Below are 20,619 nucleotides of genomic sequence, written 5' to 3'. Positions count from 1 at the left end.
ATTAGCAAAACCGAATTGTATTCCCTTAGAAATAACTAGAAAGAAATTATATGAATATGATGAGGAGAGAAAGGAGAGCAAAGAAATTATGTAGACAACAAATTTCTGAAATTGTGTATGAAACATTATGCCACAATAGGTATTTATAGGCATTAAGGCACCCGTTCATCGAGTCCTTTCATTTTAATTGAAGATATACAACTCTTCTTAAAAGTGTTGATCTAAAAGACATGTCTTTTATTTAGAATTTTCAGAAAATAAATATTGACTAATTATATCTTTTAATTTTACTCATACAATTTGAGTAAGCATCATATCTTTTAACCAAAAATTGTAACCATTCAACAAGATGTACAAAGGTTGAAATCCAACCTTTCCACCTGTAGGCTTGCTGCGCATCGCAGCAACCTTTCCCTATTATACATACAGATATGCTGCACAATGCAGCACCAAGTCTATTATATATATATATATATATTTTATTATTGAAATCTTTAACAATATATGGGTGGAGAAAAAGAAAAGAAGTAATCCACTGGTTCTTGCTCCTCTCTAAAGTTTGTTAAAAAGACTAAAGAATCATGTGCTGCCCAAATCGCTCTCTCCCTCCATCTTGGCTGCTTTCATATCTCCATAGCATGTCTACGTCATGGTAGCTGAGGTGTACCTGCTGACTCTAAAATTACCTCTAACTGTGTTAATTTGTTTTGAAAAAAATTTCAATTATTGATAATTGATAATTCTTTTTCAAACCAAGGTTACAAAGTTCCTAATTAGGTTGTTTATTCCACTATCAACATTGATTGTTACATATGAATATCTTGTTACATTGTAGATGTAAGTTATTATTTGTGAACGTCATGAATTCACTCATATCATTTTTTACTTTTGGACTCCCTATAGTCATGTTTAACGATATTACAACATGACCTCAACATTAATTTAACATTGAAGTACAAGAAAGCTAAGGTTGCACTAATCGTCGAAGTTTACAATCATTGTTAAATAACACTGGTAAGGTTATAGTTAATAACATAGAGTGGCATTGTTGTTGTTGTAATTAACAAGGTTGGTTTTTACATTGTGGATACCATATTACATTGTCAACACATAATGTTATGCATCAACATATGATTATATTATAAAACATCGTTTGATTTGGGGGGCCAGTATAATGTTTTTCAAATGGTACTATAGATTAATATTAATCACTTTATAATATAGCAACTTGCATGAAACGGTTTCAGTGTGACATAGCGTTCCAGTCTAATAATGCAACATCTTGTAGAGAAAAGCTTACACATGATATTATATTATTAGAACATAATGCCGCAATGACAGTAAACTCGTTCCACGTAATTCTTCTACAATGCATGGAGGAAAGCAAGTCTAGATCTGGCCAAAATATTGTAAATAAGGTGAGTAATTACATTTATTGATTTGTTTTGAATATTGTGGTACAAGTTGTAAGTATTTTGTAATAATATGTCAATTACTTTTCTACTTGGCAGACATTTTCACATTTGGGTTTTATATTTGGATGTTTATGATTAGATGGATTTTTGTTTAAGAAATAAGAGTTACAAAAGTCTATATCTAAAGAACCAATATAGTGAAGTTTGGCAGACTTTCTAGGCCATTGTTGGCAAATATTGGGCAACAAGGGAAGCGGAAACGCAACAATAAAGTAAAAATAAAAATAAAAATAAAAATAAAAATAAATAAAAAAAACAAACGAAAAATGTTTCCGCATTAATAATACATTACATGGAGGGAATCTGATTCATCTTCACTTCACTGTATATCTTTTTCGATTATTTAACTCACAAAGGAAGGCTCACAAGCTAATCAAATTGATCGCAAACACCAATTAAACACACCCTCTAAAACAAAGAAAATATGGCAATGAAGGAAATGGAGCACCCAATGGAGCCGGTGAAGTTGAACCACATCGACAACATCGACAACATCGACCAGACTGATCAGGCTCCACTGAAGATTTTCAAACCAAAACCTGGGAGTGTGATTCCAGCAAAGAGGAGGTTGGTAAAGGTCCTGGCGGTTGTTCGTTTAGCCCGAATTTGCTCTGCTTCTGCTGACCACAGTGTGACTCCTTCCAGTTCTACTTCTACTTGAGTCTCCGAAACCAAAACCCTATCATGCTTATAGGTAAGGCTCATATGAATAAACCCTACAGTGTTTTTCCAGTTTAGCCTCCATATATTTGGAACATACAATAAGGCTTCAATGTTAGTTAGAGCTTTTGTAACGTTTAAATTTAAATAAAACTAAGACATGCAAATGTAGTCTTTTTTTTGGGTCATTTATGCATATGTAGTTTATCTAGCTTCGATGGAATGAATTAATGTTGTGATATCTGTACTTTGAGGAATTATATTATACTAGTTGAACATTGGTATGTGCAGTGACGGATTTGAACATTGGGAGTCCTAATGTTATAGGTCTAAGTATTTTAAATAGAAACAGAGCTCGACGCATGCAACAAAATTTTAGTTTATTCAGTGAAACATTTCGTCAAACACTTGGTAAGCTTGTTGTCATTTGCTGAACCATGTCGCACACATGTCAACACATAATGGCATATGCCAAAGCAATTTGATGAGTAATATCGAGAGAATTTGTTGATTGCTTTCGACACAACTTGCTGAGTATTGTTGAGATATGCCTAACAAGCATTACATCAAGCACTTAGTGGACACAAAAGAAACCCATACCAAACATTCGAAGGATCCTCAAAAGGGAAATTTTTTTTATGTGCCGAGAATCCAACATGGTACACAAAGTATCACAATATAAGTGGTTAGAATTTTTTTTCAATTATCCAATTTTATTTTAACACTTTTCAGTTTATAAGTAGATGTAGCTAATGAACCAGTACCCAATGTTGCGCTAATTGGACGCCCAACATGAGCAATTTCACTTGAAAAACTGGCTAAGTGAAAGGAAAAAAGATAACCGGAAAAATTGCTCAACTAAACTCAAACAAAACAGTCATAAGCTTCTGAGATTTTATTTAATGTGCTCAAGGTACATTTTCGGTAACTACAAATTTAACTTTCCGCAATCTTTGACTATAAGAGCCGAAATGGTATTCAGGTCCCACTCCCTTCATTGTGCTGCAATTTGAAGCTGATAGTGCAAAGAAAACCAAACAAGCATCTATCGATTCTTTTGGATGGACTCCATTACTTTTCGACAAGTAATCATCTACAAAGACTCATCCATCCATATTGGATTTAAACTTTTCTTTTATGTAGGATGTTGGATTTAATTTGTTGCTTGCCAGAGTGATACGATATTGACAGACAGCGGTCAATTTGATTTTGAGATATCTGGTGTAATTGAACAAAAAATAAATTAAAATTGGTTGAATTGTTTGAGTTTGGTAGGATCACAACATATAAGGTCCTCCGCTTTGGCAAAGGGACATATTCCAACTTTCACGTCACGTTTCCATAAGCATTATCGGTCACACCAAAAAACATTTGTAAACGTTTTTTTTTCTTATTCATTACATTGGGGATCAAACGCCCAACATATTATAACTCTAGCTCATTATACTACTATGAGCACCCTCATACATTGGGGATCAAACGCCGAACATATTATGACTCTAGCTAATTCAATGAAAGGAAAACCCGATCCCAATGAACCAGTAAACTGAACCCAATCAACCAATAAAATTGAACACAATGAAAGGAGTAAGATTCTCTTCCCTCCTAATTTCTCTCTCATTCCCTCTCCACGTACTTGAAATGTTACGATTAAGTCACCCAAACATCTTATATTGATTCCTTTTATAGAGATAAAATAACAAAAACAAAGTGTGAGAAAAAGGAAGGGAAGGGGAGAGAAATATAATGAGAGAGAATCCTACTCCATGAAAGAAACACTGAAGCAGTCATGTTTTGCTTTAGTTTTTAATGGGTTAATCTCAGTTTATTACCATGAAGTTTCTTGGTTCTCAACATTTAAATTTGGTATATCAAGTTTTTTTCATCCCAAAGTGATATATAAAGTCATAATTTTGGGATATTTTTATTCATCCGTTAAGGTTGCTGTTGAATCAGCTGTTAACTGGTGACATGACGCCCACATGGGCAATGATTAGGTGCCACATGTTAATATCGGGCCCAAGTGGATATTAAAAAAATTAAAAATTAAAGAAATTAAGAAAAATAAGAGAATCTGGGCGTCCTCTCCTACCTCACCTCCGCTCCCACCCAAGCCCACCAAACCCTCCCTCTTTTCTTTCCTTTACGCCCACCCAACCCTCCCTCCCTTCTATGCAACAAATAATAGAGATACAGAGTAGACCTTCAAAATCACACTTCACAAGAATCAAAAGCACCGAGATGAGATACACAATAAAAACGCAGAACCACAGATGAACTTCCACGAAAACACAGCGGAAGAGCAAAATGAGGATCGATGCTCGGCAATTGATATCATCTTAACAGTGAGACAGAGATGATGAAATGAATAATTGCAAGGGCAAGAAATCTAGAGAGAGAAAGCTTGGTGAAGAAGAAAATGTTTTCTTGTATTTGCTTCAATTCAATCGTATCTAACAAATGATCTCAATTCTTACACTTATACTATGTAATTGCCTTGCTTACACAGTAAGCTACTGTACTTAATATAACCGACTTTAGCTAAAACAAATGCTAACATGCCATGCTTATCTCTAACCAAACCTATCAGCTATAACATGGCACATGCTATATAATCCAACAAAGATGAGGGTTGTCTGGACGATCAGCTCATTGATCGCAGCCTCCACCAGGCACTACCTGCTTCAGCCCATCATTTTCGAGCACAAAATGCTAGACAACTTGGTTCTGACGAATGCTGACGGGCAATGGGTGTTGCATATGAACAAGGACCAGCTCGAGGAGCTAAGGGTGAAGCATCAAGGAGGGTGATTGGCGAGTGAGGGCGGCGGTAGAGGTGTGAGCTCTGGTTTTGGTGGTGAAAGAATGAAGGTTGGAAGGAGACCGGTGGACTGGGGAAGAAGGGTGAGGGTGATGGCTTTGTAGGCAATGGGTCCCACAATTTTTTATAAAAATATTTGAATGATTTTATTTTTAAATCTTTAATCCAGTTGCGCTAGAGAGCGAGTCTTACCTCAAGTCACGTCAGCATTAACAAAGAAATTAACAAAAAAATTGACAGAGCACTAATATTGCAACAAATTCGTAAAGTAAAGTATGACATTGTGATTTTAAAATATGAGGTATAAGATTGTGTTCCGACCCATAATTGAGGTGGTTTTGTGTAGTTTACCCAACTTAAAATAAACCAACCTTCAATCAATTGGCAGAGGAAGAGATAGAGGAGAGTGTGTTTGTGTGTAAGAGAGAGAAAGAGATACAGAGAAGGGGAAGAGAGGCAGAGAGAAGCAACCTCAGGGGAGGGGAAAAAAGCAGAGAAAGGAAAATGGAGAGAAAGGTGAAGGAATGAATCTTAATGGTTGAGAAGGGTTTACTTGACGAAATATTTTGTCAGCTAAATCAAAATATGTCGACGACTAAGTGTTTTACCGCTCTTTTTAAACACATCAGCATGGTGTTTCAAATGACGGAATGATATAGTTACTCGATGGAGCACTGCATCGAGTAAAATTACTTAAACCGACGGATATAGTTTTCGTCCCCTCAAATTGAAGACCATTCACGTCAAATTTTCTTCTTGGCGCCAGATAATTACCGACGAAAAATATTTTGCCCAACTAATATCCTCCATCTCCTAAAAATATCCATAAGTTGCCTCTTGTCGCCCTACTGACTAAAGTAAAAACCTATCTACCTACCTAGCTGAGTAGTACTATATAGTATAATACATTCTAATAAATCCTAAATCTCTCATTTTTTTTCTGTTTCAACTTTCAACTTATCTGATTAGCTGATTGTCATTCTCGTTCACTTCTATAAGCATCTGGTAAACGATTAATTATTGGATGTTCTAAGTTCTAGGATGCTTTAACTTCTCTCATATCTTATTAGTTGTCAAGATGTTCTACTTATTAGTTACAGGAATGTTCTAACTTATTAGTTTCGAATGTTTTTTCAGTCCGATTTGCCGGACGGATTAAATTTTCCCATCGAAGGTCTGTCGTAGCCTAAAGCTTCTAGAGAAATCCAAAACGTTGACCATGTTTACCTGACCGAATGATTTCTTCCGTCTGTTGATTACAATTTGCTTGACGAATATACAGTCCATCGGTAATATTTCTGTCGGGCAAACAATAAATTCTGGTAGTGATACTATTAGTCCACAAGAAAAGTGAAAGAAAAAAGTTCCAACAATGGCAAAAGCGGTAAAAATATTATAGCTTGAAGAGGGAGTTTGAAACAAAACTTGTGCTAAAAACCCATTTAAATGATTAAAGGCATCGAGTATGTGGTCTAATATATCTTAGTGAATAGAATGATGAATTTCTATTCATGCATTTATTGTTCGAAACTCTCATTTTCTTTAAAATAATGTAATAGTTTCGACCCCATAGTAGTAATAATAAAAATAATAGGGCATCGAGTTCTTTTAAATCATTGAAACTCCCCTTATACAGCATTATTGAAACAAACGTAAATCACTGTTTAAGGTTCTACAAAATTAAAGTTACTGTTACTGAAACTGTATATATTAACATTGAGTGCAAATTGATATTTAGGGTCAAGGACCTTGGAGCATAGTAGTACAGGTAACAATTATATAACTATTACAATACGACGAAAGAAAATCTTGGTTAAGGCCCCTGATGTGGTAGCATATTCATATATAAGTACGCTGAACCAACTGCTTGTAAATGAGATGCCGAATCGAGCAGCCCTACTCAAGATACTTTATGTTTACAATTAGAAATTGCTGTCCGCACATTGCTACAGGATTAGAAATTGTATGGAAGATTGATAAGCTAATTCTAAATCATCAAGTTTGCAACTGCATTGCATGACAATCAATTGAAACGTTTTCTCTAAATTATTAAACAACATTTAGCAAAATCTGACTTGCAAGTTCAAATGCATGAATGCAAATGAAGATCAATTGTGAAATTCCATACACTTTAGGAAATTGAAAACCATAAAAAATAAATTGATAAACAGACAAAGATGGTTCACAATTATAAATGTTAAATGCTAATAAAACATATAATACAATGATCTCGATTTCTCTCATAATTATAAAATGTTGAATGTAAATAGCATACCCAAATTACCTGTCAAACCAATCAAAATTTCCACTCATTGGTTAATATTAGAGAATGCCAAATCCAAATCCATGAACCCCACACTGTGAACCGATTCCTTACCAAAGTTATAGCAAGTATTGTTATCCAATTCCAATAATGCTGTTATAGTACTCCTTGAAAATGCATGAGTTGGTATATCCATCTCTCTCTCTAAGAGTAATTGTTAACAGTAATTATAATAACAGCCTAAAAGCACTGTCAACTATGTTATCAAGGAAAACAAATGTGAATGAGAAATGAAGATAAATGACTTACTGGTGCACCCAAGAAATTGAGAATCATTAGGTGCAAATGGCCTCCGATGGGATCACTTCCAATTCTCAGGTGCTACTCTGAGGATAGCTTCTGTTCAATACAACTATGCAAGAATAGCCATTCTTCAATATTTAAGCAGGATTGGAAACAGGGAAGTAGCGTATTAAAGCATTAAAATAAGGTTAGTTGACCAAAAGTTGTTAATTTCTTGTGTAATTAACCAGTTTGTCAATTATCTTATGAACATAGAGAAAGAGCAACATTTAACAAATCAAAAAATTTCTTGTCAATATTTTGTCTCTTTATATAAGAAGAGATGTCATGTAAATACAGCCTTCACGATAAACCTTGAAAAATAGCCAATCTTCAAAATATAAAAAAAACCTGACAATTTACACTCTTATAGTGAAGGCAATTTTCATAACGTGGATTCCATTTTATAGAAGGCAACGTAAATGAATTAATTATGACAGAGATGGCATTGTAGAGGTTGGAAATCATGGAACCAAAAAGAATCGTGGCAGAGAAAAAAAGCACTATTTGTCATCAATTCAAGGTAATATAAAAAGAAACTATACATGTGCAGTGGTTACAGGTACCAATCCTAGGTGATTAGTCAAATAGTGCTTCAAGTTGCTCTTTTGGGGAGCTCATGACTATGCCTTGACCCCTTTGTTTGCCCCTTTGTTGTCTAAAGTCCTGCTATTGGCTCTTTTCTTGGGGTCTGATCAAATAATTAAAAGTTGTAAATTATAGCCTAATTAATTTATGTGAACAAAGTAAATCAAGTAAAGGGCAAAGAACAAAAATTAAGAATTGTAACTTACATTGAAGGCAGATTCAATAATGTCATCGCTGAAATGTTGAAGTATGACTTGGGATTTCCAAAACCAGCAGGGCAGAATTCATGCATAAATTAAAGCAATGACATAAATTACCAACCCCAAATATTAAAACTAAAACAAAATTCAAGTTTTTGTTTGAAAATTTAATTGGATTTGTAGGTACTTAATTGCTCAAACAAATAAAAATATAAATTACCAAAACTAATATTGATGAAATGAAGTGATGATCTTAGTTACCTCAAATCGTCCAGAACTGTTAATAGAACGGATGAGCTTTTGCAATGTGAAGAGGTTCATCATTGTTATTGTTAATTAAGTAAATAGAAGCCCTGCAGGAACTCTAATCACATTTCTATGTTCCATGTTGAAGGAGTCCTTTCTATCTTTCATCAGTAGCGTACAGGTAAATTGTCCTGAAATAGCAAAGCAACAAAAAAAGTGAAGATATTAGAGTTTATGATAATATAAATTCATATAAGAAAAATGAGTGTTAACGAAGATATTAAACCCTAATCTCAAAAGGGTCTCCTCCACAACTCAAAATCTCCACATTAAAATTTAAAATTTCAGTGCTTTCAAACAACCAACAAAAAAAGAAACTACCAAGAAACTAAAGAGCCTAGTAGTAATTGTATAGTTGGAGTTAGTTAGACAAAGGGTAAATGTGTAATTAGCTGCTGTATGTTGAGGTCAATTATGTCAATAGAATTGTGTCTATATATACTGATGTAAGTGTATTGATCAGTAACAAAAGTAAATGAGAAGAAGATATTTTTTACATCTCTGAGTTCTCTGAAAGTTAAGATTCAATATGGTATCAATCGTCACTGCCTCATGGCCTTGGTGAATCTTCGATCGTCATCGTCGCCGCCTTGGTGAATCTTCGATCGTCATCGTCACAGTTGTCACCGCTTCATGGCCCTACCGTATCTTTAATTGTCATCGTCACTGTCATCACCGTCTCACGGCTTTGGTGACTCTTCGATCCTCACAGTCTTGGTGACTCTTCGATTCTCAATGCCTCACGGCCTCTCCGCTCCGATCTCTGGTGAATCTTCTCTTACTTCTCTGTAATTTGTTTGGTTATTTGGTTGAATCTTGATATTCTCATCCACCATGGCGTCCGATTCGTCATCTTCTCTGCCAAATTCCTCTTCTCCAAACCCTAATTTGGTGCAAAGCTGTACCTCTCTCACGATTCAGAACATTGGAAGTATGGTACCGATCAAGCTTAAGAGCTCGAATTATCTTCCATGGCGTGCACTCTTTGCCCCAATTCTTCGTCGCTACAAACTTCTCGGTGTTATTGATGGTTCTGAGCCATGTCCATCTCCTATCCTTTATGATCGTTCAGTCAATTCTGCGTTTGAACAGTGGTATGAAAAAGATCAAAATCTCTTGATCTGGTTGAATTTTACACTCTCGGAGGAGATTATTCTTTTCACATTTGGGGTTTCTTCCTCTCGTGATCTATGGCTAAAATTGGAACATCAGTTTGGTAGAATCTCTGATGCTCATATTCATCAGCTTCGATCTCGCCTTCAGTCTCTTCAGAAAGGCTCTCAATCGATCTCTGAGTATCTCCAACAAATTAAAGCAATTTCTGATTCTTTAACAGCTACGGGTGCTTCTGTGTCTGATCGTGACTTGATTGCTGCTACCTTACATGGTTTACTAGAGGAATTTGACTCATTTGTTGATTCTATTACTCTTTGCCTCTCATCTACTACTTTGGATGAACTGCATGGTCTTCTTCTTACTAAAGAATTGTCAATGGCTCATCGAAAGAAATCAGTTGCTCCTGAACCATTTCACGCTTATGCAGCTTAGAATCAACAACCTCTACTTCCTACACCATATTCTTCTCAGGCTTATGCAGCTCAGAATCAACCTATGCAGAATTCTTCTCGCTACAACTCTAATCGTGGTAGGACAAATAATCGTTTTCACAACAACAGAGGCAATCGCACCTATCATGGCAACAATAGGGGAGCTCATTCTAATTCTGGTTTCTACAAGTACAACAATCAAGGCTTTCGTTCTCCTAGTAATTTTGGTGTTCGTAACAATTGTCAAATTTGTGGATCATCAAGTCATGAAGCTATTGATTGCTATGATCGAATGAATCTAGATATCTTTAGGAAAGTACCCCCTACTAAACTTGCTGCCCTGTACACTCATTATGTTTCCAAACCCTCTCCCTCATGGATTCTAGATTCTGGTGCAACCTCTCATATTACCCATGACATCTCCAATATATCTTATCCTACTCCTTACACTGGTGAAGATAAGGTGTATATCGGCGATGACAAAGGTTTGTTAATTCATCATACTGGCAGTACATTGTTAAATACTGCTCATGCCTCTTTTAAATTGAACAATGTGTTGCATGTTCCGAAAATGAAGCACAATTTACTCTCTACATATCAATTTCTCAAGGATAATTTCCACTCTTTGACTTTGAATTCAAATGGCTTTATCGTTAATGATCGTTCTACAAGGAAGATGCTTTTGCAGGGCCCGGTTAAGAATGGTTTCTATACTTTTAAAGGTATCCCTGCTTCTTTCTCTCTATCTTGTTCATCACCTCATGCTTTAGTCGGTACTAAAGCCCCTGTGAATATTTGGCACAGGCCCTTGGGGCATCATTCTTCTCCCATCTTCAGGCAAGTTCTATCTGCAAATAAACTTGCACTGCAAGGAAAGCACTCTGTTGATTTCTTCTGCTCGGACTGTGTAATTGCCAAGAATCACAAGCTACCATTTAATCAATCTAGTTCTGTTTCTACTACTAGTTTAAGTTTGTTACATTGTGATGTTTGGGGCTCTGCTCCAGTGGTTTCTGCTTGTGGCTATCAGTACTATCTTTTAATAGTGGATGACTATAGCAAGTACTCTTGGTTCTTTCCTTTAAAGGCCAAATCTGATGTCTTTTCCACTTTTGTTGTATTTAAGACCTATGTTGAGAATTCTGTTGGTAATAAAATCAAATGTTTGAGGTCTGATTTAGGGGGTGAATTTACTAGTAACAAGTTTAAATCATTTCTTCAAGATCATGGTATATCTCATCAACTTAGCTGTCCCCATACACCTGAACAAAATGGCTGTGTTGAAAGAAAACACAGACATTTGGTTGAGACAGCAAGGACTCTAGTAGTTGCATCCAAAGTTCCTTATGTGTATTGGGTTGAATCATTCTCTACTACAGTCTATCTGATAAATCGACTGCCTATTTCCAGCTTGAATAACTCTCCATGGGAAATTTTATTCAAATCTATTCCAAAGTACTCCAAGTTAAAGGTTTTTGGTTGCTCATGTTATCCCTGGTTAAAGCCCTATATTCAATCTAAGTTAGAAGAGAAGAGTACATAATGTGTATTTTTGGGTTATAGTTTGTAGCATAAGGGCTATCAGTGTCTTGATCCTACTACTCAGAGAATATATATCTCTAGACATGTGCAATTCAATGAAAACAGTTCCCCTTTCATCATTCTTAATTGTGGCAGTTTCTCAGGACTCTCCATCTCCACCTTCTACTCTTGATTTACACTTCTTCAGATACCCCTTTCATCCTCCCAGGACTCCATTTCTTTTTTAAATCCCCCAGTTCAATCCACTGCACCTTCAAATGGGCATGTTTCTTCTCTAACATCATCCTTAAATTCTGCATCAAATTCTACAGCTACCAACACCCATCTTATGCTTACTCAATCCAAGGCAGGTATCTTTAAACCAAAAGTCTATTCTGCAACAAAACATCCTTTACCTGTTGATGTTGATTTTGTTCCTTCCACATACTTACAAGCCTCAAAGTATGCACACTAGAGACAAGCTATGCAGGAAGAATTTAATGCTCTTCAACTCACAGGTACTTGGAACTTGGTACCCCACTCTCAGTCTCAGAACATTGTTGGCTATAAATGGGTGTTCAGAATTAAGAGAAAACCTGATGGTACAGTGGACAAGTATAAGGCTCGTTTAGTAGCCAAATGATTTCATCAAAAAGAGGGTGTTGACTATCAAGATACTTTCAGTCCAGTAGCTAAGCCAGTAACAATTCGAGTTTTATTGACCTTGGCTGTTCAATATGACTGGTTTCTTCATCAATTGGACATTAACAATGCCTTTTTACATGGTGATCTCAAGGAAGATGTTTTTATGACTCAGCCCCTTGGTTTTATTGATTCCAATCTTCCTAGTCATGTCTGCAAACTAAAAAAATCTCTGTATGGCTTAAAACAAGCCCTCAGGGTTTGATAAACTGTTCCAAGTCCTGCGCATTCTTGGTTTCAAGCAGTCTTCATCGGATGCTTCTCTCTTTGTCCTTTAGGCTTCAGTTCCTGTTATTGTTTTGGTCTATGTCGATGACATTCTTGTCACCGGACCAAATGCCATTTTTTGTCAACAAATCATTCACAAACTCAGCCAAAGCATTTCCTGTGAAGGATTTGGGACCCCTTCATTATTTTTTGGGTTTGGAGGTGCAAAGAAATTTTGAAGGCCTCTTCATGCATTAAAGTAAATACTCACTTGATCTTTTTAACAAGGCAAATATGGTAGGTGCTAAGCCTTGTGTAACTCCTCTTGGTACTACTAAACTTGATCACAGTGGTCCTTTTCTCTCTAACCCCACTAAGTATAGATCTATAGTGGGTGGATTACAGTATCTTACGTGGACAAGACCTGATCTATCCTTTGTTGTCAATCAAGTTTGTCAATTCATGCATTCCCTAAAGGAACAACACATGCAAGCTGTCAAATGAATTCTTCGATTTTTAAAAGGCACACTTACACAAGGTCTCTGGTTTAAAAAGGGTTCTCTTGACCTCACTGCTTACTCTGATGTTGACTGGGTAGGTTGTACGTATGATCGGAGATCTACTACTGGTTTCTGTGTCTTTCTAGGTCCAAATCTAATCAGTTGGAATGCTAAAAAGCAACCAACTGTCGCAAGATCCTCCACATAAGCTGAATATCGAGCTTTAGCACATACTACAGTTGAAATCACCTGGATTTGTAAAGTGTTTTCTGATATCAACTTTCCTCTGTCTTTAGTTCCAACTCTTTGGTGTGATAACATTTCAGCAATTTCTCTTGCCTCCAATCCTGTGTTTCATGCTCGGACAAAGCATGTTGAAGTGGATTATCATTACATTTGGGAATTAGTCTTGGCCCATTTGATTAAAGTTCTTTATTTCTGCAGCCAAGATCAGTTAGCTGATATCCACACCAAATCTCTATCAAAACACAGATTCTGCTTTCTGCAATCCAAGCTTCCTCTTGGCATTTTTCCAGTCCCAAGTCTCAGCTTAAGGGGGTGCAAAGAGCCTAGTAGTAATTGTATAGTTAGAGTTAGTTAGACAAAGGGTAAATGTGTAATTAGCTGCTGTATGTTGAGGTCAATTATGGCAATAGAATTGTATCTATATATACTGATGTCAATGTATTGTTCAATAACAAAAGTAAATGAGAAGAATATATTTTTTACATCTCTGAGTTCTCTGAAAGCTAAGATTCAATAGAAACAACATTGATCTTTGCAACGTTATATCTTCCAAGTATAATCTTTCATACAATATATATAAGCACATAATTTAACATTGCAACACAATCTTGCATGTCTTGTAGGGTAATTTTGATTTCATCGGTTGCTTTTGGGTACCCTTAAGACAAAAGTTAGTATACCTTGACGTATTTAGTAGCTCAAAGGCTAAGTGTATGCAAAGAGCAATAAACCAACATCCGTAGCACACCAAAAGCTGCCCAACAGAAAATAAAACAAAATTTTGATTAAAAAAAAAACACTCTGTTAACATCAGCATAGATAACAAATACGATAAAAGCTCTAAAAAATTTCAATCAAAAGTTTAAGACTTTAAATCACAGATTCGCTGGGCAAAAAAAAGAGTCCATCATTGCATTCTCATACAAAAGAATTCTTTAAATACTGATTTCATGCAATCCAATAGCTAAATGTTAAAATCAGAAAAATTTCTTTAAACCAGATTTTAAAAATTAAAATTATAAAAATTTGAACAAAAAAAAAAAGAGAACCCAAAACAAATATGTCGGAGAACTCATCAAGAAACCCGAGCTTTCATGGGTTTGAAATTTCTTCATATCAGAACGGCAACCAAGTTTTGCTGGGTGTAAAATTTCTTTGAATCAAAACGGGATTCAGCTTGGATTTTCCCAAGAATTCATCAAATCAAACAACAAAAAAATAAGTGCAGCAAACATAGTGCAGAATTTGTCGAAAGCAACAGATCCAGCATTCATGCAAAGCAAATACGATCATGAATTGAAAAAAAGGTGAGAGAGAGAGAGAGAGAGAGAGAGAGAGTGAGAGAGAGAGAGAGAGAGAGAGAGAGAGAGAGAGAGGAACCTTGAGTTTTCTAGCAAATTGTGAAGTCTGAAGAGAACCCAGATCCAACAATTGTGAAGTCTGAGAGAACACATAATTTGAATACCAAAATCTTGTGTTTTTTGGCAGATTTTTCCATTGCTGATTTCAATAACCCCAAATCATTTTTTTTAAAGTACATAGACTTAAATTCAAAATTGGGCATAATAATTGAAAAACAGACCAAAATTTCAAATTACTTGCCTTAAGTTGAGAGCATTTTACAAAATGACCTCTTTGGAGACCCATCCTTGGAGCAACTGCGGCCTGATGGTGGCGGTGTGAGAGAGAGAGTTTGAGAAGCTGTGATCTAATCTTTTGGATTTAGATGAGAGAAAGCAGAATGACGCAGAAGAGTTGAGAATAGGCATCTTCAACGATGATGGACGCATGGGCAGCGAGGGTAAAATCCTCTAAACAGAAACACTGCCGATGATCAACATGTGGAAAGCATGTACTGAAAAAGCAGAGCAAAACCCCAAAAAAAAAAAGACCAGAGACGGAGGAATGAGAGATGGGCATCCCAACACAAAAAGAAAACCCTACTATTCTATAAGTCTCACCCCCATAAAAAATCCAAAGGAAACAGTTAACTCTAAACCTTCAAAATCAGGTAAACCCAAATTCAAACAAAAAACCTAACTCTAAATACAAAATTAAAAACAAAAAAGGGCAACCAACTTGAAACCTTCAAAATCAACTAAACCCAAATTCAAACAAAAGGCCTACCCCTAAATACAAAATTAAGAAAAAGAGGCGAAAGAGAGAAGCAGAAAAACGAAAGTAAAAAGTGAACAAAGAGAGGAATGAAAACGAAACAAAAAGGATAAAATCCTCTCAACAAAAACACTACCGATGATCAACACGTGGAAATCATGCAAGAGATGATCAACAAGTGGTCTGCTCTACCCAATATATTTATAAGATAAGAAAATCGGAAACGGAGAAAAAGAAAGCTTGAGAGAGAAAGAAAGGCAGGCAAAAAAACAATGAAAGAGAGAGAGAGAGAGAGACGTGAGGGATGAGGGATGAGGGATGAGGGATGAGAGGGGGGGGACAAATGGGGAGAGGCAGAGAGCAATGAGGGATGAGAGAGTGTGACAATGTTGGGATGGGGAGTCTGAGTGGGTAGAGAAAATATTAGAAAACATAAACCAAACACACTTTTCACATTTGTTTAATCAATTTTTTCTCTCTAACCAATTTCTTTATTATTTTTTATCCTTTTAGGTGTCAGAAATCATGTGCTTGTGTTTAACTCCTAACATTTTTTTAATCTTATTTTTTTGTCCAATACAAACCAAATCCAAAGCTGATGAGAGACGAGAGGCAGGGAAGGACAAAACAGACTTCTTACTATAGCAAAGTGTGAACAGTAAGGGAACCAAAGCAGAAACCAAGAGCAGTTCCGTCCTTTCACTGTTGGTGAACAGTGCTCCTACTCACAGGATGAACAGTGGTTTGAAACTGGGCTTTAGTAGATATAAATTTGGTCTCGCACAAACTCGAATGGCAAGCTAGTTTCAATTGTTGGAGACAACCCTGTTTGACCGGCCTACTTGGCTATAAATCGACTGTTGCTCCCATTGTAATTTCTCTAGGTTTTCCAGATATTCACTTCCCCTGTAAGCAGACAATACTCTTATAAGGGTAACACTCAAATTTAGATGGTGAACCGCATAGCCCTTGTATTTTCTGTCATTGTGCGTTTCTTCGAGTTTGGATAATTGTTATTTGACCATGATTGTTAATTTGTATCATTATTTATGTACTTATGCATATGAAAATAATTAACTAAAGATGCATGAAAGCCTACTCCTGTACGTTACTCATTTCAAAAGCTTAACAAGTTGGCCATGTCGCACAGCCGCCATGTCCAGTACCAATTTCTACACAGCCACGTCGCCTATATACACAAAGCATCGAGCTAGAAACTTCTTTTCATTTTCGTTGATTATGATTGATTGTTACATTTTGGAACTCATCGTGTCGATGTAAGAGTCTCATCTTTGAAACCGTGCTGCATCATTTCTTTTAGTTTGGAAAAGTTTTAAAACTTTATCAACTATTTGCTGTCTTGGTCTTTGAGTTTGACATGCATCAACTTGGTATAAACTTCTTACAAAAATACGGTACAGCTTGAAATTTCCACAAGTGTCCAACTTAATATATCTATGAATATCAATATCAGCATCAAATAATTAAGGGTAAATTACAATTTACCCTCTCAGATTTGCATACAATTATAATTAACCTTATACAACTAGTGGCGAAGCCATGAATTGTCAGGGGGGAGCGGCGAACTTAAAAGAGTGCAGGGTTAAAAAAAATGGCAACAACCTAATCCTTTTATATTTATCAATACAAACAAATTTCAACTGTTGCAGGCAAGATTTCATGTCATAAAAATATTGCATAATAGACTCGTTATCAATAAAAGAAAATACATCTCTTCATGTAAACAATCATGCTATTACTCAATCGTTGATCTCCCATTTTGTACGCAATGATGTTTTCGCAATATTATAGCAGAAAAAGCTTTATCCACTGAAGCGGTTGCAGCCGGTAACACCGAAATCAATGTAAGAAGCTTATACGCTATCATATAGCTTGCACACTTCCCGATCTTCACCAACTCTTTTGCTAGAGAAGAAGAGAGAAAGAAAAGGGTGGCTGGAGAAGAAGGAGAGAGTAGACCCTTTGTATAATTAAAAATAAATTCTATTAATTTTTAATACACGTAAGCAGATAACAGAAACACTAACAGACATTGGGACAGTTGCACGGAATTGAAATGAAATAATAGTAAAAGTATGAAATTGAAATATTTTAAAGATGTTGTAAGAAGTTGTAATTGCATCCAAACTTGTGATGAAATTGGGGTTACACCATAAAACCAATTGATAATATGGGGAGTAACCTAAAACCATATAAGCCCATAGCTAAGTCAATCCCTCACCGATGCGGGACAAATTGTCCACACATCATCAACTCTCAACACGCCCCTGTACGTGTGGTTGATTTTCTAGCCTACAAGTGGACAACAACTGGGTGACACATGAGCACATGTGGCACTTGGGCTTTCACACGAGGGACTACATGCTCTAATACCATGATGAAATTGGGGTTCCATCATAAAATCAATTAGCAATATGAAGAGTAGTCCAAGACCATATAAGCTCATAGCTAAGTCAATCCCTCACTGATGTGGGACAAATTGTCCACACATCATCAACTCTCAACAACTTATGGGTACAAAATGTAGTTTACCTAATAATTAAATAACTTCATATTTTGGGTAAACCATTTTTTAGGGGAGTAGGATTCTCTCCCTTCTTTTTTTTCCCTCCCTTTCTATTTGAACGGTCATGGTTAAGCCATGTCAACATCTTATATTAATTTTTTATAGAAAGAGAAAGACAAAATAGAGAATGTCAGAGGAGGGGATGGAATGGGATGGAATGAGAAGGTGAGAGAATTCTAATCCTTTTTTAGGAGCACTAATCTACGTCATGCTCACAAATAGAGGAATACTGTTTCACTCCTTATCTGATAAAAAACAAATATCTTTTTTCTTTATAATTGGTAATGTATTTAAAAAAAAAGAAAAAGAATAGTGACTGACTCATTGTATAAGGAGGCAGATTGTCTGCCCTCTTTTTACCATGCTCTTCCCATCCCCTCCTACATTGTGCGGTCACCGTTAAGCCACGTCAACATGTTTTATTATCTTTATAAAAAATCAATATAAAAGGCATGGTTGTGACAACCCATCCCAAATTTTATTATTTTATAAATTTAAAAATGTGAAATTACGAGAATACCCTAGATGCGAGGATATTGATTTCCATTGATCACTAGTTCATGACGCGTATGAATTATTATTGTGATTATTTTAATGGTGGTTGGAAAAAAAAAAGAAATGGGAATCGGGGAAGAAGGAAAAACGAAATAGAGGAAAATGAAGGCTACTGCCCAATTAGAAAGGAGAAAAAGAAAGGGCTTTTGCACAATCAGGAAGAAGGATGTGTGGAGATGACCAGTGGGAGAGCAGGAAAAGAGGGGAAAGGAGGGAGGTGCAGAGCACCTAACCAACCAATTCGACCCGTACACCCACAACAACCCGGTTTCGAACAGGTGTGAAATTCAGGCCACTTCCACCATATTTTTAGGCGAAATTCACCCATCCATTACCTGTAACCTCTTTCATAACCTCCCCTCTTCGATTTCCACCCAAAATTAGAAGGAATTTGGTTGAAGTTTGGTGGAAAAACCACCATGGGTGCCATGGGAAAGGTTGCTCGAGATCCACCAAACCTGAAACAATTTCATTCAATTATCTCTACCAATAGACTTCCCTTGAACTCCTGAACAAAGCCCAATAGGTTTTAGGGGCGGCGGAAAGTCAAGGAGGAAGAATCGAAGCACTCCCTTTATAGGGTTTCCGTCGGATTTTCATGAAATTGATGTGTTTCCTGGAAAAATTGGCCTTGGCCATAGGTATAAAAGTTACTCTACTCATTGAGATCTTCACTTCTATAAAATTTGGTAATTTTTTGAAATAGTTGGATTTTCCGACAAGTTAGGGTGGCCGACTACCTCCGACGGAGGCACGTGCGGTGGCGCGTGGCCAGTGGGGCGATGGTGTCTTCCTAAGTTCAATTAGAGGCCCTGAATTCATAATTGATGTCTGAATGTCGTAATCTGATTATTTGAAGTTAGATTCATTATGATACATTATTTGGTAAAAGTATGAATCGACGATCCGACCGTTGGATCATCACCAAATTTCGATATGTTATAATGAATAATATTTGAGGATCATAGAAACTTACGGATTAGGAATCCGACTTATGGATCTTCCGGAATTGGATTTGTAAGTTTATAAAATAAATGTTAACCTCCACTTGGTTTTGGGCCATTGGTAGAGATCCGACCGTTGGATCGTAATGAAATTTTAGTATGTTATTCTAGAAGCATAATGTAGATATTTGGAAGTTGCGGATTAGAAATATGATGTGTTAATCTTCCAGATCGAGTTATACAGGGTTTTGGACCCAACTGTCGATCTTCGATCGACAGTTGACTCTTGGTCAATGGGTCTCAAATTATTCTTGAAGGTCCTTGAGGATATGTTTTATGTAAATTATGTATTCTATCAATAAGAACTCTGGGACGTGATTTGATACTTGGCCACAGGCGACGATAGTTCGTGACGTCTCGATATTCGTGCGAGGGAGTCGTAGCGCGGACCTAAGGTGAGTAGGTCTTTTCTCTTCTATCGTGTGTGTGTGTGTGTGTATATATATATATATATATATATAAGATTGACATTTCCTCAAACGTTTATAAATTGAATATTTCATATAATTATTGTCAATGCTTTGAAGTACTAAGGCGAACTACAAATGGCTTGATCCCTGTTTAGGGTATGTAGGCAGTCTAACAAGACGTTAGATGCAGCCATATAATAAATGAGACTAAATAATTAAGACAATATCCTTGTTTGGGGAATTGAACAATGTGAGGGACATTGGTGGAAAATGTGAGAATTAACCTTATGATTTGGTAGTTAATTGTTGTTCATAAATCAATGTGTGAAGAATCAAGGAATTGAAGTAAGGAAACGTAATTTATGTTAATTAATTAAACTAGTGTCTAATTGGGCTTATCACCGATAATTATCCCCGAAAATAAATAGTTTGGAAATGGGACTTACAGATTATGCATTTCACGCCATGTTATATATATACTTGAAAATACTATGTTATAGTTGAGTTCTAGATTGCATCATGACATATTCATATGTGTATTACCTGAACCTAATTATTGTGAATGCTTCG

The 20,619-nt window shown here is 36.2% G+C and overlaps 2 long non-coding RNA genes across 4 annotated transcripts; both read right to left on the bottom strand.

Moving 5' to 3' along the window:
* Positions 1 to 6,648: 6,648 nt before the first annotated feature.
* LOC114825235 (uncharacterized) lies at positions 6,649 to 8,435 on the bottom strand. The gene is made up of 2 exons (XR_011581471.1): positions 8,356 to 8,435; positions 6,649 to 7,631 (listed from the first exon to the last, which is right to left on the bottom strand). It is a non-coding gene; the product is annotated as an uncharacterized lncRNA (long non-coding RNA).
* Positions 8,436 to 8,614: 179 nt separating this feature from the next.
* On the bottom strand, positions 8,615 to 15,548 carry LOC139196491 (uncharacterized). 3 transcript variants are annotated; one of them, XR_011581470.1, is made up of 3 exons: positions 14,759 to 15,548; positions 14,059 to 14,132; positions 8,615 to 8,786 (listed from the first exon to the last, which is right to left on the bottom strand). It is a non-coding gene; the product is annotated as an uncharacterized lncRNA (long non-coding RNA). The 3 variants fall into 3 exon arrangements; XR_011581469.1 differs by lacking the exon at positions 8,615 to 8,786 and having other exon boundaries at positions 13,833 to 14,132; positions 14,759 to 14,878; positions 14,981 to 15,548; XR_011581468.1 differs by lacking the exon at positions 8,615 to 8,786 and having other exon boundaries at positions 13,833 to 14,132.
* Positions 15,549 to 20,619: the final 5,071 nt, after the last annotated feature.

Source organism: Malus domestica, chromosome 05 (assembly GCF_042453785.1).
Source record: "Malus domestica chromosome 05, GDT2T_hap1".
Classification (NCBI taxonomy): domain Eukaryota; kingdom Viridiplantae; phylum Streptophyta; class Magnoliopsida; order Rosales; family Rosaceae; genus Malus; species Malus domestica.
The sequence above is the reverse complement of the archived record's forward strand: the minus strand, read 5'-3'. Positions and strand labels throughout refer to the sequence as shown.